The sequence below is a fragment of the Heterodontus francisci genome, chromosome 10 (assembly GCF_036365525.1).
Source record: "Heterodontus francisci isolate sHetFra1 chromosome 10, sHetFra1.hap1, whole genome shotgun sequence".
NCBI classification, from domain to species: Eukaryota; Metazoa; Chordata; class Chondrichthyes; order Heterodontiformes; family Heterodontidae; genus Heterodontus; species Heterodontus francisci.
The window spans coordinates 62,471,076-62,494,597 of NC_090380.1; the positions used below are offsets into that span (position 1 = coordinate 62,471,076).

Genomic DNA, 23,522 nt, shown 5'->3' on the forward strand with positions numbered 1-23,522 from the left:
ACACGATCCCCACTTCATCATGGGGGCTTGCCGGACAAGCCCCGGTGACCCTGTCTTACTTACCTCTGGAGGAGGGCTGCAGTGCTGGGCCTGATCCCAGGCCTCCTGTAGTATCAGCAGCGACCACTGCTCCTTGTGGTGCTGCCGATACTACTGAGCTGCCGGCCCTCAGGTTGGCCAGCAGCTCTTGGGAGCGGCTTCCCAGTCTTTAAAGGAATGGTGATCATGGTGCCGGGTTGTTAATTGCCCGAGTGTCATTGAATTGTGCTGGGCATCTCCAAACGGTCGAGGCGGGGTTCCCCTTGCCTTATCAGCCCTGCTGGCACAGCTCAATTCAACCCTAAGGGCTGGATTTTATGGGCCCCCGTGAGGCAAGGTTGGTGGCGGGGGGCCGATAGAATCGTGATGGGTGGTGGTGGGAGGGAGAAGGGCCCACCGCAGCCCTATCATCAAGCGATCTTGCCCGAGGTGGCCTTTCTGCCCAGAGGCCAATTGAGGCCCTTAGGTATCATATTAACGGCCACTTAAGGGCCACTTCCTGCCGCCCCTGGGATCTAACCAGTGGTAGGTGATGTCTCCACTATGTGGGGAGCGTGTCTTGTAAAACAAGGCGTCCTCCCTGCGAGCTTGGGGGTGGGTCCCTCCTCCATGGGCAATCTGTGGTACATGGAGGGCTCAGGCCAGGAAACAGTGCGCCTCCCAGTGCCCCCCTGCCCTTGGACTTTATGACCACCCCCAACCCCTCTCTCCTGGACCTTCCAGACTGGCTCCAGCGACCCAGTCTCATTTACCTGATGTCCAGGGTTCCAGCACTGGGCTGTGTCCATGGCCTCTGCAATACTGGTAGTGGCCACCGCTCCCAGTGGCACTACTGATACTGCTGAGCTGCTAGCCCTGTGATTGGCCGGCAGCTCTTGGAGGTGGATCAATGTCTTTAAAGGGACAGGGATCCCGGCGCGGGACTCTTAATCCAGATGATCGCTCCATATGGCATGAAAAGGCCGATGCTGGAATCCCCCTGCTGTTACAGCCCGGAGCCGGAAGCCCACCTTCTCTACAAAATCCAGTCCTACGTGAACAAATTTAGAAACCAATTATTGCCAGATTATGAGCAGTTTTGAGTTCTGGACTTGCAAACACAAGGGACAAAGTGGAAGCTGGGCATACATATTTTGCCTGGGAGCCTTACATTCCAACAGTTTACTTTCATCCCCATCAGTACCATCTGGAATAAACTGAGCTCCTGGAGCCAGAAGTACCAGCTTTGACTCAGTTCTTTCTCAAACCTCCTTTTACAGATCTTTCTTGATAATTTTTCTCAAATCCATATTTATCACAAAATATGTTAACATTACAACCAGTCACTTTTCTTCTCCACGACTGCCAATTATCCCCATTCAGGCACTTATTGAAATAGTTATGTATATATTTCCCACCCAATAACATTAAAGAAACAACTGTTTTTTCATGATTCCAATCAACTGTGAATTTACTGAATATTTAATATTGACAGATATTTATACCACTCTATGATCCACTGGCACAAAAAGTAATATTTCAGGCTGAGATAGACGCAGTAATTAAAGCTCCACTTAGGATTTTTCAAAATGACAACTAGTTTTGGGAATGAGGCCAGAGCAGAAAGAATCTCACTCAGAAAACACAGAATAGTGGAAGAAGTGGGAAGAAGAAAGTCATACTGGTGCATTTGGAACTGCTCTTCTGAGAATGGGTTGGAAACAACATTTTGGGTGTAGTACAGAAACTTTTACTCAGTATTTAACCTGTGCAGTGTCTCATTTGGGATTTTTGGATGCTGACACGAGGTTCCCAGGGCAGAAAAATGGTTTCAGTTTTCAACACTAAAAGCCCGTGACTTAATCAATATGAAAGATTAATCACCCTTTCCTCAGAAATAACATTTGTAATGGCAGCCAGTCACTTCTGAAGAGCAGTGAAAGGAAAGGCTCATATGTTGCAATGGAAAGTGCTAACACAATCATCAATGTTTGAAAATGATCTTTGTTAAAGAACACATTTTCTTTGCACCTTTTCTATTAACAGCTTAAAATTATCAGCATATTCTGCTGTTCCCTTTATTACTATTAGTTGCTGTTGGGAAGACTTGTTCAATAATATTTTTAGTGGAATTAAGTTGGCCTTGATAACTTCACACACATGACTTGGCCATCTCATAACTGAACCATGGAATTTATAGTACAGAAGAATGTCATTCAGTCATCATATTAGTGCCAGGTTTTTGCTAGAGCAGAGAAAATGGAGTCCCAGTTGTCTGCAATTGCTAAGTCTTTCAACTTAAAATGTCAATTAAATTTTTAACCATTGCTGAACTTTCAGTTGCAGCTTTTAAATAGTGGAATTATTTCAATTTAATCTTCGGTCTTTGTTGTGGAACTCAAACTGTCATTTGTGTCTCTTCTGGAATGAATAGCGAACAGATGCAGATTCAGCCTTTACAGGGCAAATTAGAAACTTTCAGAAATTGCGGAAGCTCACTGCTGGTTTGTAGCTGACGTTACAGCAGGACACTGACAGAAGCCCTGATGAATTTTAGCCCCTGTGCATCAAAGGAATGAAAGAAAAATTAAAGGAACTCTGTCTTCGTTTCGCTAACAGAGAAAAATGAATAACGTGTTTTTAGTTATTATTATCTCCCTATTTAGAATACTGATGCATCAATGTGAAAGCACTATAAGGTGCCCATTGTAAAGGGCATCCTTGCAGAAACAAAACCATTGCATTTATATAGCACCTATAACATAGTAAATGCCCCAAGGCACTTTGCAGGAGCATTATCAAACAAAATTTGACACTGAGCCACATAAGGAGATGGTAACACTGTGACTAAAAGCTTGTTCAAAGAAGTAGGTTTTAAGGAGTTTTTCAACAGAGGAATGTGAGTTGGAGAGATGGAGAGGTGCAGAGAGGGAATTCTAGGCAGCAACATTATTTGGCTGCAATGAATATTATCTACACATATAGAGTCACAGGTATTTAGTATCCACTTATAGCCACAAATTAGAGCGAATGTTCTCGCTAATGTACCCAAAGTCAATATATGTGAGCTATTCCTCCTAGCTACTTGTAGTTACACCAGTGAAGAACATGTGAAAATCAGATTATCAGTGTGTTATTGTAATGCCCATGGCCATTGTATTATGTTTTTTCAACTGCAAAATAGGTCATCACGAATATTAATTTATTGAAGGTAACTTTTGTTTTTTTTCTCTGAACATTAGTCAGTTAATGAAGCCTTTAATTACACACAACTTTTGATCTGCCTCTCACTGTGAGCTTTTTATTTAAACAGAAATATGGGAGACCTAATGCAATGATATCATTGGATACTTTGATGGAAGTCCAATTGATTTTGGAAATTGACTCAAATCCCATACCTTGCTTTAACTGATCAAGTATTGGCTATTCATTGACAACCTACCACTAAATTTGATTGACAGGATAACAGTCAAATAGATCAATCCAAGATTGTTTCAAGCTTTTATGTGGGTAATGAAAATTAGATAATAATATGGCTTCAATTTAATATGCAGCGAGCAGTTGCACGATGAAGTCATTTTTCTTTGTGAAATATTAACTATGCAAATATTAATACACTTGTGTGAATAATGCCCAGCCTTTTACATAGAACCAATAGATTTATGGCATCCTACTGTGTGATGTTTATTATTAAGTATGGTGATGCTGCATATGAGAAAAGATGATTTTGTTGCCACAAATAAATCATGTCTCATCTTCCCTTCTCTTCTGAGTCCAAGCTGTTAGACCCTTGTAAGAGCATTCCAGTATCGGGCCAATAAACATTTTAGCTCTGCATAGACACTTATCTCACTATCACTTGGAAACAAACCAAAAAAATGTTCTGTTCTCCAGTTGTGAAATAATCTTGACATAATGGCATCAAAATGAATAAATTAACTAAAGATTTAATTAAGATATGGTCTAGGGCTATTGATTGTTTCTTAATTTCCACTAGTTTACTGAATTCCTAACTATTTAACTATAAATCATGGTCTTGTACCTCAGTTGTTCTGCTGCTCTCTATTAATATGGACTATGAATGATGAAGCTACTCCCAAGATCTTCAGGTCACTTGTAAGTGTATGAGTTGTTTAAATCTCTATTTATAAATGGGACCCTACCATTTCAACATAAAACATCATCTCTATCCCTGAAGGATTTAGATTTGCCAACTTCTTTTCCTGTGTCAAACTATCTGTCTCCACTGTATGAGCTAAAACAAAGCAATCAGGATATATTCATAAAAGCTTACTAGTGCACATAATTCTCTACTGTCACAAAATTAGAATTAATCGACTTGTATTGTTCCAGATTCTAAATCTTGGTAAATGATTCACTGCATGTCATTACAGCTTAGAATTTGCATGAAATCACAGTTTAGCTGGAATAATTTAACAGCAATTAAAAAGCTATTTAATCATTCATCATGCAGATCAGCAGGAGGAACCCCGAGTGTAAGTCTGCCTGATCTTCAGCAGCTTACCGATATGAGAAAGGGGATGAAGTGAGACCCTTGCTAGAATTATTCCTTTAACTTGACTGCATTGCTCTAAATCGCAGAAGAAGGAAATCATTTTGTGTAATGCAAACAAGGAACATAAAAGGGGACTTTGTTTCAAATAGTGTTTCATCTATATTACTGAAAACTGCACAATTGGCTCGTAGACAACACACCACAAGCTGTAAATAGATCAAACAATAGTTTAAAACTTCAATTTTGTTCCAGGCACACACCATGGAAATACAATACAAGCTTTATTGGCTGATGAGTTTTAATTTTTAATCTATTTTAAAATAGGTTTCTTATTTTTCATGTTACAGATTCAGATCTCAGCTTTTGATTCATTTGATTTATAATTGATTTCACTGAGCAGTAATTATAGTCAAGATACTTTATACATCAGGTATTGCTAACTGGTAAATGTGTCACATGTGACAGTTAGCACTTTGGCTTTTCCCAAGTGTGGAGTAACCCTCCAAGCAGTGAAACTGGCTGTCTCTTCCACAGAGTAAAGCACATTGTTAGAATTCCCGTAGCCGCTCAGAAAAACTTCATTTATAATTCAGCCATGTGCTCCAACAAATTACATGAATATACACAGTTTGTATTCCTTCTCAGGATCCCCTGTGGCCGTTTCCCTCAACAACAGGTATACCGTTTTGGATACTGTTGCGGGGGACGACTTACCAGGGGTAAGCAATGGGGTATAGGTATCTGGCACAGAGTCTGTCCCTGTTGCTCAGAAGGGAAGGGGGAAGAGGAGCAGAGCATTAGTCATTGGGGACCCAATAGTTAGGGGAACAGATAGGAGGTTCTGTGGGAACGAGAGAGACTCACGGTTGGTATGTTGCCTCCCAGGTGCCAGGGTTCGTGATGTCTCGGATCATGTTTTTGGGATCCTTAAGGGGGAGCAGCCCCAAGTCGTGGTCCACATAGGCACCAACGACATAGGTAGGAAGAGAGATGGGGATTTAAGACAGAAATTCAGGGAGCTAGGGTGGAAGCTTAGAGCGAGAACAAACAGAGTTGTTATCTCTGGGTTGTTGCCCATGCCACGTGATAGCGAAGCGAGGAATAGGGAGAGAGAGGAGTTGAATACGTGGCTGCAGGGATGGTGCAGGAGGGAGGGTTTTGGTTTCCTGGATAATTGGGGCTCTTTCTGGGGTAGGTGGGACCTCTACAAACAGGATGGTCTTCACCTGAACCAGAGGGGTACCAATATCCTGGGGGGAGATTTGCTAGTGCTCTTCGGGGGGTTTAAACTAATTCAGCAGGAGAATGGGAACCTAAATTGTAGTGCCAGTGTACAGGATGTTGAGAGTAGTGAGGTCAGGGATATGGTTACAAGGACGCAAGAGGGCACTGGCAAGCAAGAACCTGGTTTAAAGTGTGTCTACTTCAACGCCAGGAGCATCCGGAATAAGGTGGGTGAGCTTGCAGCATGGGTTGGTACCTGGGATCTCGATGTAGTGGCCATTTCGGAGACATGGGTAGAGCAGGGGCAGGAATGGATGTTGCAGGTTCCGGGATTTAGATGTTTCAGTAAGAACAGAGAAGATGGTAAAAGAGGGGGGGGTGTGGCATTGTTAATCAAGGAGAGTATTACAGCGACAGAAAGGACGTTTGAGGACTCGTCTACTGAGGTAGTATGGGCCGAGGTTAGAAACAGGAGAGGTGAGGTTACCCTGTTGGGAGTCTTTTATAGACCTCCAAATAGTTCCAGAGATGTAGAGGAAAGGATAGCGAAGATGATTCTCGACAGGGGCGAGAGTAACAGGGTAGTTGTTATGGGGGACTTTAACTTCCCAAATATCGACTGGAAATACTATAGTTCGAGTACTTTAGATGGGTCAGTTTTTGTCCAGTGTGTGCAGGAGGGTTTTCTGACACAGTATGTAGACAGGCCAACCAGGGGCGATGCCACATTGGATTTGGTACTGGGAAATGAACCCGGCCAGGTGTTAGATTTAGATGTAGGTGAGCACTTTGGTGATAGTGATCACAATTCGGTTAGGTTTACCTTAGCGATGGGCAGGGACAGGTATATACCGCAGGGCAAAAATTATAGCTGGGGGAAAGGAAATTATGATGCGATTAGGCAAGATTTAGGATGCGTAGGATGGGGAAGGAAACTGCAGGGGATGGGTACAATCGAAATGTGGAGCTTATTCAAGGAGCAGCTACTGCGTGTCCTTGATAAGTATGTACCTGTGAGGCAGGGAGGAAGTTGTCGAGCGAGGGAGCCGTGGTTTACTAAAGAAGTTGAAGCGCTTGTCAAGAGGAAGAAGAAGGCTTGTGTTAGGATGAGACGTGAAGGCTCAGTTAGGGCGCTTGAGAGCTACAAGCTAGCCAGGAAGGATCTAAAGGGAGAGCTAAGAAGAGCAAGGAGAGGACACGAGAAGTCATTGGCGGATAGGATCAGGGAAAACCCTAAGGCTTTCTATAGGTATATCAGGAATAAAAGAATGACTAGAGTTAGATTACGGCCAATCAAGGATAGTAGTGGGAAGTTGTGTGTGGAATCAGAGGAGATAGGGGAAGTGTTAAATGAATATTTTGCGTCAGTATTTACAGTAGAGAAAGAAAATGTTGTTGAGGAGAATACTGAGATTCAGGCTACTAGGCTAGATGTGATTGAGGTTCACAAGGAGGAGGTGTTATCAATTTTGGAAAGTGTGAAAATAGATAAGTCCCCTGGGCCAGATGGGATTTACCCTAGGATTCTCTGGGAAGCTAGGGAGGAGATTGCGGAGCCTTTGTCCTTGATCTTTATGTCATCATTGTCGACAGGAATAGTGCCGGAAGACTGGAGGATAGCAAATGTTGTCCCCTTGTTCAAGAAGGGGAGTAGAGACAGCCCTGGTAATTATAGACCTGTGAGCCTTACTTCGGTTGTGGGTAAAATGTTGGAAAAGGTTATAAGAGACAGGATTTATAATCATCTTGAAAAGAATAAGTTCATTAGAGATAGTCAGCACGGTTTTGTGACGGGTAGGTCGTGCCTCACAAACCTTATTGAGTTTTTCGAGAAGGTGATCAAACAGGTGGATGAGGGTAAAGCAGTGGATGTGGTGTATATGGATTTCAGTAAGGCGTTTGATAAGGTTCCCCACGGTAGGCTATTGCAGAAAATACGGAAGTATGGGGTTGAAGGTGATTTAGAGCTTTGGATCAGAAATTGGCTAGCTGAAAGAAGACAGAGGGTGGTGGTTGATGGCAAATGTTCATCCTGGAGTTTAGTTACTAGTGGTGTACCGCAAGGATCTGTTTTGGGGCCACTGCTGTTTGTCATTTTAATAAATGACTTGGAAGAGGGTGTAGAAGGGTGGGTTAGTAAATTTGCAGATGACACTAAGGTCGGTGGAGTTGTGGATAGTGCCGAAGGATGTTGTAGGGTACAGAGGGACATAGATAGGCTGCAGAGCTGGGCTGAGAGATGGCAAATGGAGTTTAATGCGGAGAAGTGCGAGGTGATTCACTTTGGAAGGAGTAACAGGAATGCAGAGTACTGGGCTAATGGGAAGATTCTTGGTAGTGTAGATGAACAGAGAGATCTTGGTGTCCAGGTGCATAAATCCCTGAAGGTTGCTAACCAGGTTAATAGGGCTGTTAAGAAGGCATATGGTGTGTTAGCTTTTATTAGTAGGGGGATCGTGTTTCGGAGCCACGAGGTCATGCTGCAGCTGTACAAAACTCTGGTGAGACCGCACCTGGAGTATTGCGTGCAGTTCTGGTCACCGCATTATAGGAAGGATGTGGAAGCTATGGAAAGGGTGCAGAGGAGATTTACTAGGATGTTGCCTGGTATGGAGGGAAGGTCTTACGAGGAAAGGCTGAGGGACTTGAGGTTGTTTTCGTTGGAGAGAAGGAGGAGGAGAGGTGACTTAATAGAGACATATAAGATAATCAGAGGGTTAGATAGGGTGGATAGTGAGCGTCTTTTTCCTCGGATGGTGATGGCAAACACGAGGGGACATAGCTTCAAGTTGAGGGGTGATAGATATAGGACAGATGTGAGAGGTAGTTTCTTTACTCAGAGAGTAGTAAGGGTGTGGAACGCCCTGCCTGCAGCAGTAGTAGATTCGCCAACTTTAAGGGCATTTAAGTGGTCATTGGATAGACATATGGATGAAAATGGAATAGTGTAGGTCAGATGGTTTCACAGGTCGGCGCAACATCGAGGGCCGAAGGGCCTGTACTGCGCTGTAATGTTCTAAATATACACCCACATTTTGATGCACATCATGTAAGAATTCTTGCTTTTGCAGGGGCATCCATATCTTTGCTAATATTCCAGCTTTTTACCAATTAGTTTACATGCATACATTAGTTGAAAGATATTCAACGGTATAATAATGTTAGGCTTAGAGAAAGTTACTGAACTGTAACTATTTGATGTGAGGAGGAGTTGTCAGTGTAATTTGTGCTCAATAGGATTATGAAGTCTCAAGCCTCCAGGTCCTATTATAGCTTTGTAATTTTCTATCCAAGAAAACTTTTATACTTTATATATGTCCTGCCAGTTGACTGTTCTTATTGGTTCCTTCTGGTGTTACCGTATTTTATTGCTGTTGTCACGCTCACGCATGGAGAAATTATCAACTATATAATGAACTTATAACACAAACCCAAAACAGACACTTTTCCTGAAAAACAAGATGGAGCAGAGAGGTCAGGTGACCTTATCCTGTACTGCCAAAATGCACGGAAACTACAAGAACCCTGAGTCAATCTTCATGTCTGGACCAGCTTGGAGAAGGCATTAAAATGTAAATGGACCATTATGTGTTAATGGCTACCTCGCCTCAACAAATTGGGTTAACAATGGCATGGTGTCTCCAAATTCAAACTCAATTGAAAAACTCCAGTTTATCAAAATGGCATGAAGGTGGGTGACACCCAGACCCCACTGTCTAACAATGGCCCCACCATCAGACGCCATTTATGAGGAAAATGGTAGAGAGAAACCAGGGGTCTGATGAGGAGCTTAATAGATATATGCTGGGTAGACAAAGGGAGCGCCAGACAGAGAGAGGTTTCATCTGCTTCAGTGGAAGAAGATGGACACTGCCTAAGAACACCATCTTTAAGCTACAAATAGGCAGTGACTAGAAGTGGCCTTGAAATTCATACCTGAGAAATTATACCAGGGTTTTCAATATTGAACTGTGACTGAGATACAACAAAACAAAGTCTGCAAAAACACATTTGGCCTCCTGAAACTTCCCACATTTTGTCTTCAGTGGACTAGGAAACACAGGCCCGCACCATTTTTAAATCTTCACACATGGGGAAGAATTCCAGGTTTCCAGTGAACTCTTTTTAAAACCATCAGACCTAATGCATGTTATCTTTTAATCTCTATCTTTTCTTTTGTATGTGCCTCTGTGAGCGTGGGTGAAGTTGAGAATATTTTCAGGTGTTGTTTAATAAGCATTTACCTTTCTTTGAACCTACAAGAAAACCTATTGGGGGTTTCCACACATTGCTGGCAAAAGTGCTGTCTTCAGTGAGTTGAGAGGTGAAAAAGCGAAACAATCCCTATCATTTCCCACCTGTCGCACCTGTCTGTAATACTGTTGCCATGTTTTAATTTCATTTGGGTTTGTATATGTTACTGGCCCATGTTCTGACATTCATGTCAGAAGAGATCATCTTTTGCTGCATGCTATGCCTGCAGTCAGGTGAAGAACATAGACTCCTGGATATTTTAAGAAAAGTAAATTAGCAGGTGTGGTTCTATTCAGTGGATAAAATATACTTGGATTTTCAGTGGGTTTGTGCTAAAATTCAGGCTACAAGTCTTTTCAAGAAGATTAAGATGCGTAGAATTAACTGCAATTTATCTATCTGGAATGAAAACTGTCTGGAAATAGAAAGAAAAAGGGTGAATCTTTGTTCTGTCAAGAGAGTGACTAGTACAGGTCTGCAAGGCTTTAACTTAAGCCCCGTCTTTTTTCACACTATTTGTAAACAATAATGGAGAGTATTTTGTAGATAATGTAATGAATTTTACTGATAAAAAAGCACTTGTAAAAGCATTGTGTGATCAGAACAAGTCAGCATGGCTTTACTAAAGGGAAATCCTATTTGACAAATTTATTAGAATTTTTTAATTCATTTTTTTTGTGGGATGTGGGCATCGTTGACTAGGACAGCATTTATTACCAATCTCTAATTGCCCTTGAACTGAGTGGCTTGCAGGGCCATTTCAGAGGGCATTTTGAGAGTAAACCACATTGCTATGGGTCTGGAGTCACATGTAGTCATGTGCCACAAGGATCAGTGCTGGGGCCTCAGCTATTTATACTCTATATTAATGACTTGGATGAAGAGACAGAGAGTAATGTATCTACGTTTATTGATGATACAAAGCTCGGTGGAAAGGTAAGCTGCGGGGAGGACATAGGCTGCAAAGAGATAGAGACAGGTTAAGTGAGTGGGCAATGAGATGACAAATGGAGTATAATATAGGGAACTGTAAAGTTGTTCACATTGTTTGTGAAAAGCAGAATATTTTTCAAATGATGTAAAACTGGTAAGTGTTGATGTTCAGAGAGACTTGGGGGTACTCATACAAAGAACGCATAAAGTTAACATGCAGATGCGGCAGGCTATTAGGAAGGAAAATGGCATGTTGCCCTTTATTGCAAGGGGATTGGAGTACAGGAATAAAGAAGTCTTACAAAAATTGTACAGGGCTTTGGCGAGACTGCACCTGGAATACAGTGTACAGTTTTGGTGTCACATTTAAGAAAGGATATACTTGCACTGGAGGCTGTGCAGCGAAGATTTACTTGGGATGAGGGGATTGTCCTAGGATGAGAGGCTGAGTAAATTGGGTCTATATTCTCTGGAGTTCAGAAGAATGAGAGGCGATCTAATTGAGACATTCAAGATTCTGAAAGGGCTTGATAGGGTAGAAGCTGAGAGATTGTTTCCGTTGGTTGGGATATCTAGAATGTGGGGGCAAAGTCTCAGAATAAGGAGCCAATCATTCAGGACTGAGATGAGGAGAAATTACTGCACTCAAAGAAAGGGTTGTGAATCTTTGGAATTCTCTATCCCAGAGGGTTGTGGATGGTCCATCGTTGAATACATTTAAGGCTGGGATAAATAGATTTTTGGTCTCGCAGGGAAACAAGAGAAATGAGAAGTAGGCAGGAAAGTGGAATTGAAGCCCAAGATCAGCCATGATTGTATTGAATGGCGGAGCAGGCCCGATGGGCCATATGGTCTACTTCTGCTCCTATTTCTTGTGTTCTTATGACACAAAGCTGAGTGACTTTCTGACCATTGTAAAAGAAATTGAAGATAATTAAAGGGATGTGTACCAATTAAGTGAATGAGTAAAGCAATAGCAGATAGATTTTAATCTGGATAAATGTAACAGAATACACACCAATGCAGAAGATAAAAAAAAATGCTCACAACTAAGGAATGTTGGAATGTCCATTTTTAAAAATGGCATTCGATTTGGTTGTAATTTTTAAGTATAAAGTTGTTGCCAGTAAAGATGATCCACTAATGAACCATATCGCAAAAATATTTGATCATTTTTTTTATCCCCTTATAGTAGTTAGTTTACATTTGTAATTTTGTGCAGAGTTTTGGACCTCTTTCAAAAAAGACAACTCATTTAGTAGGGTTCCAAGCAGAATGGTGAAAAGGAATTTCAGACCTGGGCTTCGACCCTTTGAAGAAAAGCTCAAATAATTGAATTTGCTTTCACTGTAGAAAAGACGATAGACAAGGGACATAATTTAAGCTTTTGCAATGACAAGATGGAATAAATTAAAAAGATTAAAAGCAAGTTGTTTCAGTTAAACTGTCAAGGAAGATCTAAAGGAATGGAGTACAAAATTAACAAGGCTCCAGTAAGGTGAAATTAAAAAATGTTTTCACCCTCACAGTATCATACAGCTAATACTAAATTGATTACCTACTTAGTAAAGGGCTGACTAAGTGTTTGAATTGAACCTGATATATCAATATCAACATCGCAATGGCTCCAAAATCCAACTTTTATTTCTGCCATGTACTAATGTCTTGCTTAATGCCTTCCCTAAAATGTTTTTAATAAAACCACCTATGCTATTTCCAGCCTTCTGATATTAAAATTATATCACATTCACTGCATTGATAATTGTCATGAAAACAAGAACATTTCGAGCTGTCTGAGTGATATTTTAAATGTATAGTCATCAGAAATATAAAATATTTTAAATTAAGATTGCAAATAATAGTTTAATCTTGTCTTAAAAAGCGCTAAAAATGTAGGAGATTGTGCAAAACAAAAGACCATGGAAATTAAATTGGACAACCCCAAAAATGAGTGCCAGGATCACAATGCGTGATTAACTTGTGCCCATTGCTTGCAATGCGGGCGTGGCACCAACTCTGTGCTGCCTGGTCATTTTCATGATTTCTCCGTGGAGCCATCACTCCCTACTCTGTTCATTGGGTGCACACACCAGCAGGGGATCTGATATCATGAGTGCCTAGTACTATTTAAAGGTAGCCTCCACCTCTTAAAAGGGAGGTGCATTGTGTCTGCTGGTGGTGCTGTGGAACAATCAACAATGGTAGACCATGGGAGAGAGCATACACCAAATCTTTAAACACTGCACCGGAGGTCTTGGTGGAGGGGCGAAAAGGAGAGATGTCCTTTAGCCTCGATGTTGGGGTGGTGAAGGGGCGGGGGTCAAGGCCCTCCAAGCACATGTAGGGGTCAATGCCAGGTATATAGCCCCATAGACCATTATATAATGCACAAAAAAGTTTCATGATTTCACATGAATGGTCCAGGACAATGAATGCATCTTCAAGTGCCATATCCTACCAACTGAACCACTTGCCTCATCTACTGCTGAATTCCCTACACCCTCATCACTCACCTACCGACAATTTCTATCAATCAGGATTTCTACTTAGCATTCATACGCTTTTCCTCACCCTCACACAGTTATCATTGTTGCAAGTCCCACATCCATATCTCGCAGCTCAGACATACAGGCAACATTAACCATGACAGTCAAATTACCCAAACATATTGCAAGACACTCATTGACACACTTCTCTCTTCCTTGCAGAAGCAGCTGGCACATAACAGGAGGCAGCAGGAATTAATGGGAGGGGCAGAGACACACCTGCATGTTTTAACCCTTGTAAGGAGACAATGCTGGCCATCATGGAAAGGGGCATTGCTGAAAGCACTTCTCCTCCTCCTTCCTCTTCCAGCAGCTTGTCCTGCTCTGCATGGTCTCTGCTCATTCTGCCAATTATGTTCAATGCCAAGAGGATGCCCTACCAGGCCACCTATATCTGGAAGCAACTGTGCACAAGCCTTTAAGTCACCATAAAAGTACTTCGGCAGCCGCTAGACCACTCCCAGTAGGCCATTGAAACTTTAAACAAGTAAGAAACGCACCCAAAATGGGTGGGATTGCAGCAACCATCAGAAGAAATAATCCAGCAACTAACCTGCAATAGTCAATGAGTCCTTTAAATAGTCCTGGTGTGGGGTTGTTTAATGTCGTATTCAACTGTGCAAGATGAAGAGAGTGCTTAGGTTACAGCATTGAGTTTGAAAATGGCTGTGCTGGTGACAAATCAGTGTTTAGGCTGATTGACATCATGCGTGCCTGCTCTACATGTTGTTAGGGGTTGTTAGGTGTGTGTGCGCTAACCCCTTTACGAAGATGGCACTTAAAAAATGGATGCTAGAGAGCCTAGTTTAAACCCTCATATTTAAAAGATGAATGGCCCATTCAAGGCAAATAAAATTACTGAGTATCATTGAGCATATGTTTGTGCAGCTAATTTGAATGTGTAATCACCATTTTCTCTTTTCAGTAAATGAGCAAATTCCTGTGCAGTTTTCCATTACTTGAATTCAAGTCAGCAGTTGCTGATGTAATGTATGGGATAGAAAATTAGACAGAAGTTCTAACTGTTTAACTGAAAGCTACCCGTAGATTTATCTGGGGAACAGCAACTTCTCTATAGACGACATCAGCTACATTGTTGTCACCTGTATACCTGGAAGCTGTTATCCAGCATAGATATTATCTGTAATGTTTACAAATGACAGATTTTCAGCACAGACTTTTATCACTGATTCACTTAATTATAGTATCAACTGATGGACTATACTAAATGCTAACTGAGAAATCTATGTACCTATGTTACCTAAATACCTATGATATTCAAGCCTGCGATAATAAAGCTTGAACGGTTTGTTACTTCAATCCAAAGATTGAATTACTGCTTTCAGTCATCTCTCACAGGCATTATATTACAGGAGCTAGTTTGAAACCAATTCTTGTAAGAGTAAAGAAGTACCAGCCGATCCAAGTTGTTGATCCAAGTTTCTGCATTCCATTCTGGCAAGGCAAAGCAATGCTCTGTTAATGTATGCTTTTATGCATGCATAGTTGTTAGCCTTCACTCAATTATATCACTCTCCCCTCTGAGTCCGAAAGTTATAGGTTATTGCCCAGTCCAAAGACTTGAACACATAGGCTGACACATATGCAGTACTGAGGGAGTGTTACCTTGTCATCTTTTGGATGAAATACGAAACAGAGGCCCCATCTACCCTCTCAGATGGACACAAATGATCCCATGTTACTATACAAATAAGCAGGGAGTTATCCTAGTACCCTGGCCAACATTTATCCCTCAACCCATAAGAGCAAAATCAAATTAACTGATCAGTTATTTCATTGCTGATTGTGCGACCTTGCTGTCTGCAAATTGACTGCCACGTTTACCTACATTATGACAGTGACTACACTTCAGCTGAAAAGTAGCTTGAGATATCCTGAGGCTGTGAAATGTGCAAATTTATTATTCTTTATATACATATCTGATTACAGGCATCCAAATGCTGCTTAATTTTAATGTTGGGAAAGGGCCAAAAGGACAGTTGGTTCTCTGCTAACAGTGAAAAGGCTGAAAATGGCTTGTGCAATGCTCACAAATATATGGACTGCAGCGTTTCAAGAAGACATCTCACCACTGCCTTCTGAAGGGCAATTAGGGAAGGGCAATACATACTGGCCTCACCAGTGATGCTCACGTCCTATATGTAATTGTTAAAGAATACATAATGTGATATTAATGAAAAGTTTCACTTGTTTTGCCATTCCAAAGGCATCTCCCAACGACTGCAATTTCCTCTTGCCAGTTGGGGGCGAATGCAGAACAGCAACTGTCATCATAAAAAGTGTTACGTTCCAAAGAGCTGTGCTTCTGGAGAATGTAAGTGGCACTGTCAGTTCTTTCTCTTCCTGAATGGAAGGTTCTGGTGCTCATCTGCATTAACACCAGAGACTCAAGAAAGTACCTACTGGCAGCTTTCTACTATATGGCTGATTTTAGAAACTGAAGTAAATAAACTATAAGTTAAATAATATGTTTATAAATCTGTCCATAAATTATTGAAGCATTTCAGGAACAAGACTAAATAATCTGAAAGTTAATTAGTGCATTTAGAAATTCATCCATAAATTAGTTGCTTAATTTGTTTATTAATTAATACATGTTTACATGAATTCAAAGAGCTTTTTAAATTTTGAAATGCAATTATGAATTTGTAAATGAAATTAGAAATTAATTATAATACAATTCCAAATGTTTAAAAATCCGAATATAAATAAAATGTATGAAATGATATATAAAGTTAAAGAATCAAGCTGTAGAGGGAGATAATGTAATGCAATATTAAATATGCCCACATTTGTGTGCACTACCATTTTTTTTCCTTGTCAGTTTTTCCTTTACAATATTTCTTATCATATTTTTCCAAAGGCATTGACTGCTTCCTGGCATATGGTTTCATGGGTGTTTGTTACTCTCAGGTACCTTACCCAACTGTCCTTTGCTCACCTGTAAGTATTGATTAGCTACTCAGTGCCAGAACCATCAGTGCTAAGTTTGCTCCTGTACTGAACTAGTGCCATTGACACACACATCCAGAAGAAGTTGTTGGAATTTCGTCAGATTTTTTTAGTTTGTTTTTTCCATAATCCAATTGTAGCTGGCCTACTAATTAATTTAGTAGAGGATTGAAATGGATCTTCCTGGTCTGTTTGGCTGGAGCCATTGGGAAAACCCATACCATTATTTGGGTGGACTGCAGGAAATTCACCTCGAATTTTGATGTCCTAGGTAAGGCAATTGTTTGTTTCTCTGCATAGATTTATGTTCTCATGCTCGTAGACTTCAATTAGTTCTCCGCCTTTCTATCTATAAAATGTAATTTTGTGGGGCAATGATCAAAACACACAAACGATTGAATCGCCCCCTTTTTGCTGTTATTACTAATGTAAAAGGAGGGATGAAATTGTATTTCTTAGCTGTTAATACTAAGTGTCAACCTTGGTTCAGTGTTAACACCCTTGTGTCTGAGTCAGAGGTGATGAGTTCAAGTCCCACTCCAAAGATTTGACCACATAACCTAGGCTGGCACTTCAGTGCACTACTGAGTGCTGTGCTATTGGAGGTGCCATATTTTGGATGAGATGTTAAGCCAAGAATTCTTGTCTGCCTTCCCACATGGATGTAAATGGCTTTTCAGTGCTATCTTAGAAGAGGAGAGTTCTCCTAGTTACCTGGCCAATGCACATCCCTCAAGTAGTGCTACCAAAAAAACTAATTATCTAGTTGTTGGGATCCATGGGCAAATTAACTATCACATTTTGGAAACGGATTGCACACTCAATAGATTCTCAAAAAAGTAATTGTTTCTGTGACAATTACCTCCATCTGGGTACAGCATTAGAGGTTACTGAGATAGATATGGACTGACTTGATCAAATACGACATTGGATAGGATGGTTCCCATGCTAATGGGGGAAGTGATCAGCTCTCTATGGCAGTCTGAGGCAGGTTGAGATTTTAGGCCTGGTGTATTTTAATACCCACACCTCAACGGCATGCCACCAGTCAGCTGCCCCCTGCAATGAGCAGAAAGCAGCTGACTGACCAGCAGGAACGGAAGTTTAGGTGGCTGGAGGCCACAAGTTGCGCAAAAGGAAGACTAGCCAGCAAGATAAGTCACAGTTAGGAAGTTTCAGGAACGTCTTGCAGGAGGAAAGGTGGGTGTTAGGGTGTGGGGGATGATTTGGGGCTAGCAAGGCTGCAATTTTCCCTATGAGACCATAAGGAGCCTAGAAAGAGTCAGGAACTGCTTCCATAATGTGCCATAAGCCAGTTAAGGACCCAAAGGGAAACCTGCATTGAAAGGCAGAGGACATGGCTAAAAGTATTAAATTATTTTTTCATCTGTCTTCACAAAGGAAGCGGATATTGTGAAGACTACACGAAGAGGTGAGGGAAGTCATGGAGAGGATAGTAATAGATAGAAAAGATGTACTAAAAAGTTGGTAAGCTACCTGGTCTGGATGTAATTCATCCTAGGTTGCTGAAAGAAGCAAAGTTAGAAACAACAGAGGTATTGTTCACAGTCTTTGAATCCTCATTGGATGCAGGTGTAGTGCCGGAGGACTGGAGGGTTGCCAATCCCATACCACTATTCAAGAAATGGGAGAGGAATAAACCAGGAAACTACAGGCTTAGTCAGCCTAACATCGGTGATGGAGAAGTTATTGGAAACTATTATCAGGACAAAATAAACTTTCATTTGGAAAGGCATGGTGAATTAAAGGAGAACCAGGATGGATTGGTTAAAGACAAATCATGTCTCACTAACTTGATTTGAATTCTTTGATGAGATAACAGTGAAGATCAAGTGAAGTAGATGTATATATGGACTTTCAGAAGTCATTTGACAAAGTGCCAAACAGGAAGCTTATAAAGAAGATGGAAGCCCATGAGATTAAGGGGAAAGTGAGGGTTTGGATACACAATTGTCTGAATGACAGGAAACAGAGAGGTGATGGTGGATGAATGTTTTTCAGACTAGGAGGTAGTTTTCAGTAGTCATCCCTAATGATCAGTTTTGGGTCCATTCGTCTTTTTTTATTTTTTATGAATGACCTAGACTCAAATTACAGGGAGCAGTAGAATAGAGGTTGCAGATGACATGAAACTTAGCAATGGATTAGTTAGTGATGAGAAGAGTTGTCGACCTCAGGATGACATAGGCAGGTTGGTGAAATGGGCAGTAGCATGGCAGATAGAGTTCAACGCAGAGAAGTGATACACTTTGGGAGGGTTAATATGGAAAGACAGTATACTATAAAATAGCATGATTTTGAAAAGTGTACAGCAGCAGAGAGATCTGGGTGTCCATGTGTGCAAATCCTTAAAGGTGTCAGGACAAGTTGATAAGGTGGTTAAAAAAGCATATGGGCTACTTGGGTTTATAAACAGAGGAGTAGAATATAAAAGCAAAGCAATCATGCTAGAACTTTATGAAGCACTGGTTAGGCCTGAGCTGAACTATTCTGCGCAATTCTGATCACCACACTTCAGGAAAGATGTAAAGGCCATAGAAAGAGTACAGAGGAGGTTTCCCTGACATTTACCAGGGATGAGGGACTTCAATTCTGAGGAGGGGTTGGTAAGGTTAGTGCTGTTCTCCATGGAACAGAAAAAGTTAAAAGGTGACCTGATATAGGTTTTCAAGATGATAGGTTTTGATCGAGTAGGTAGAGAAAGGATGCTCCCTCTGGCTCTTTCAAAGAGGGAGCACAGGAACAATGGGCTGGATGGCCTCCTTTTGTGCCGTAAGTTTCTATGATTCTATGACTTAAAAACTCCTGCAGCCTGATAGTTAAAGTTCCGATGAGGGGAGGTCCTCATTATATTATCCCTATACTTGAGAAATAGGTCTGATAGGCTATGCATCTGAATGAAATGGATGCTCCAAGTAAGATCTCTTTGGGTCTTGTTAAAGGTACATGTTGGTTTTATTGTATCTCTTTCCAACTCACTCTTCCTCCACTTTGTCTTGTTCGATAAAGAAAACTAAGAGAACTTCTTAAAGATTCCTGACTAGTAGCACTATAGCTGGTAATGTGTTTAAAAAACACAATGTTTGTAAAGTTAACAGCCTCTCCTCGCTTCTTCATAATCTCAGTAACTGTAAAAACTTTGAGATTCAAAGACTTTAAAATGATTATACGTCTGTTCAGGCTACAGTAAGCTTCTGTTCTGGACTCATTGGGCTGAATTTTACGCCACCCCAGTGGGTCAGATGGTGGCGTGGGTGTAAAATTGAGCGGGAGGCCTACCCGCCCCACTTCCGCCTCCGGCCAATTTACGACGTTGGGCGGGGGGTGGGAAACGGCCCACCTGCCCGAGGCCAATCAAGGCCCTTTAGTGGCCACTTAACGGCCACTTAAGGGCACTCGCCTGCCTCCACAGGTATTTTACCCGTGACAAGCGGGCATGCTGGGGACGTGAAAGGTTGCTGAGCGATAGCTGCTGGCCTTTCCGCGCCCGGGGGGAGCGGCATGGCAGTCAGGCACAGGGTGCCCGATTGAGGGCCGCCCCTGCCTCCCAACCCACCCCCGGGACCCAATTCGCCCCCCACCTCCGAAACGAGCACTCCAGGCTCACCAGGGAAGGACCTCCTGGATCCATGGCGTCGGCTGGGCTGCAGTCCCAGCATTGGTCTCAGGACAATTTAAGTCTGGGGACCCGTAAAATGCGGGACAGATCCCCGGGCTAGGCGGAAGCGGGTTCGCCACCAACGTGAAAGTCGGTGGCAAATTCCGGTCCGCCTAAGGTAAAATCCAGCCCATTCTCTGAGGTAATAATCATAAAAAAAGAGTTTCCATGCATAGTTACAGATTTTCAAGATATCTTTTGTTGCTGCTAAGATCTTAAACATAAAATTACTGAAGAAATACAATGATCTAGTTGCACTTTGTATCATAGAGTTTAGTTGATGAGGAATATAAATGAACTGTGCTTATCTGTAGATGGAGGGCTATAAATATTATAAGATTCAGTTTGCATGAAATGTTAAAAGCAACATATAATTCACAGCCTTATCGATTATCCCACTTACAGTGAGAGACTCACAGGTGAGATCACAGTTTCCTGCCCTTCAACTCTGGGTCACAATCTCATTCAAATTATACACTGTTCAGAAAAATCCTGACAAAGATAATCTTGCCTGCTATATGAGATGTAAGTTTAATTATGGACATGTATTTCATGTTCAAGGCACTCACAACACAATTGAAATTCAGCTGAACCTGAAAACCAGCTAGTGGAAACCAATACTGAGCCTTTGCTCATTTACAATTTTGCACAAGCTTAGGTGAAACAAGATTGCTGCCTCTGCAAAATTGGAAGTGAAAATAGTCAGAGCACAAAGTGGACCGCAGGCTCAACTTATCTCTAATCATGCTGCAGGTGCATCTGAAATCAGACAGGTGCTCTTGAATGCAAGGTGGAAGTAAAATTTCCGTGGCAGTAATGGCAAACCCTGGCACAAGAAGAAGTAAATGGGGGAGAAGACCTGAGAAGCATAGTTTTGGAAAAAAAGGTTTGAGATTCCAGAAAATATGAAGAAATTAATGGGAATTTGTAAACTGTCCTGTGAAAGTTGAACAACTGTTTGTTCACTGTCTTTATGAAGAAGGAGCAGACAGGCTGGCAACTGATTTAAAAAGATAATAGCAGATGAAGGCAAGTGCATTTCATACTTCCATGGATGACTATCATCCCTTGGTGAAAACATTTAACTTCCTTTGAATGATACCAGTCTTTACTTCCGCTACTCAGTGCAGAAGACCTTCCAGATATTGATCACTCTTAGCAGAAGTGCTTCCTGACCTAAACCTTAAAATTGCCTTGCAGTAATTTGCACCCATGTCCCCTTGTCCTGCATTTGTGGTTGAAATCGAAACAGTGTTCTATTGCAGTTAGTCAGTTGTATACCTCAATAGAATTAGTCATTCATCTCTTTTCAAGGATGAAGAGTTCATGATTTTCCAACTTGCCCAATGACTCAATCTTCTGACACGAAGGGCTGGATATTCCCATGGGCTTCAGGACCCTGGGTTGGGAGCAAAAGGGGGTCCCGGGCCCGCGCTTGCTGGCAGTGAGACTGGTGGCGCAATCTTCCGGGAGACCGCCTCCTAATTGCTGGGCAGCAGGCAGGCTCTCGATCCTGCGGGTCCAATCAGAGGGCCAGCAGTTCCAGAGCCAATGCAGCCCCACCAGGAGAAGTGGGCACTGCTGAAGCAGGTTGGGACCACGAGGGCATATCATCATGGAGGCATCCTTGGAGTCGTGGATGGAAATAAAACATTATCAGGGCAGAAGCTGTTAGGCCCCTCAGAGCAGAGGGGGAAAACCTCCGGCGGAATCCTTTGGGCAGCAAGTGTGGCCTTTCCTGCCCGTGGCGCCATGGATCCTCTGACTCCGATGAATGCTGGACTGCTGCATGGAGGCCACCTGGTACCCTCGATACACGGTGGGGGGACCACTCTGCTGACAGAAAAATGCTGATAAAGTCATAAAATAAGGCTCCAATTGGAGCCTTAACAATATTGCCTGCCAGCCCCTATGGAGCAGGCAGCTGATCCGCTTCCTAGTTTGTCCCTGAGCGGTGTGAATGCATTGGGGAGCCATCCTGATGTGGCTCTCACATATTTTCCTTTTCTCTTACCGCCACCCCACCCCCCCCCCCCCCCACCACCTCCAAGCACACCACCATGGGGCCAAGAAATTCAGCCCTAAGGATCAGCTTTGTGGCCCCTCTCTGCATCATTTTAGGGCCTGAATCTTTCCTTTTCACATCAGTGATCATATATTTAGAGATAGAGAATGCATCACACTTATACTAAGTTTTTGGCTTCCTTTCACAATAATATTAAGAAAAACTAGATTTCAGTTGAACGAAGGAAGGCCCAAATAAATCACCACCATAAATTATAACATTCAACCCACCAGACTCTACAAATATGGACTCAAAATAGTTTAGAATACGAAAACACCATCAAAAGGATTGGGTTTGTTTATTCCCTAAATTCAAGCAGTTTCCCAGGATAAGTAGGTGCCAAATTGCCTGATTTTGGTGATTTGGGTCTAGTTTGCACAATGAACAAGGCATAATACAGCTATGCTAACTTAGCAAAAAGACAAAAGTTTAAGTTTACTTCCAAGCATGTTCCCATCTGCAAGATTCCAATTTATTCTCCATTTTCGTAAACTTAACAATGAAAAAACTACACTTTCACCATTTTATGGGATAATCCTTCACTGTTGGTTACTAGTCAGTCAACCTTCACTTGCATTGCCCAAAAGCAACGAGTGTTACCATTAATACCTAGGCATCTATCTCTTCGTAGCACATATAATCAGGAAATTCCAGACTGAAGCCATAAGCCTTCCGATATAGTCAGAGACTAACTATGAACACAAAAGGCAAAGCTCCATTTCTGCAATAGGGGAGAATTCTAGGTTTTGGCAAATTAGGTTTTACAAGTGAAACTATTATAAGTTGGTCAGAACTTATATTCTTTCTAACTGGTCTACGTTTCAGAAAGCCTGGTGATGCAAAGGACCAGTGCACTAGTAATTGCTTTTACACTGCTGCTAATTACAGATGATTTGCTTTCATTCCTCAAAATATATGCTTTCTTTCAAAATCATTTTATTTTCAGTGATCATTGGAATTATTTTCCAACTAAATTTGATTTCCTATGCCATTACGCAAGGATAACATCCATCCACAATAAGATTTAGGTTACTGTTCTACGTCATCATATTGTTTCTTTGGGGTCATGTTTTCTTGTATGTTAACAAATATGCTCCTGTATGCCAGCTATCTAAATATTGAAAATGAATTATCCCTTATATTCTCTAAGACTCTTTTCTCTGTTGTAATTGTTAGAAATTAGACTTTTGTTCTATGCCTCAAAGCAGCTGCTGGTATCCACTCTGACTCCATTCTTTACCAGACTATTAATTTTCTGTTCAAGTAGACAGATGGTGGCATCCTGCAGAAACATAACACTTTGTGTTAGCTGAA

The 23,522-nt window shown here is 41.7% G+C and overlaps 1 protein-coding gene across 1 annotated transcript in view; it reads left to right on the forward strand.

Moving 5' to 3' along the window:
- Positions 1 to 23,522, forward strand: part of epha6 (eph receptor A6) — an 888,039-nt gene that overhangs the window by 487,187 nt on the left and 377,330 nt on the right. The gene's annotated exons all lie outside the window — the stretch shown is intronic.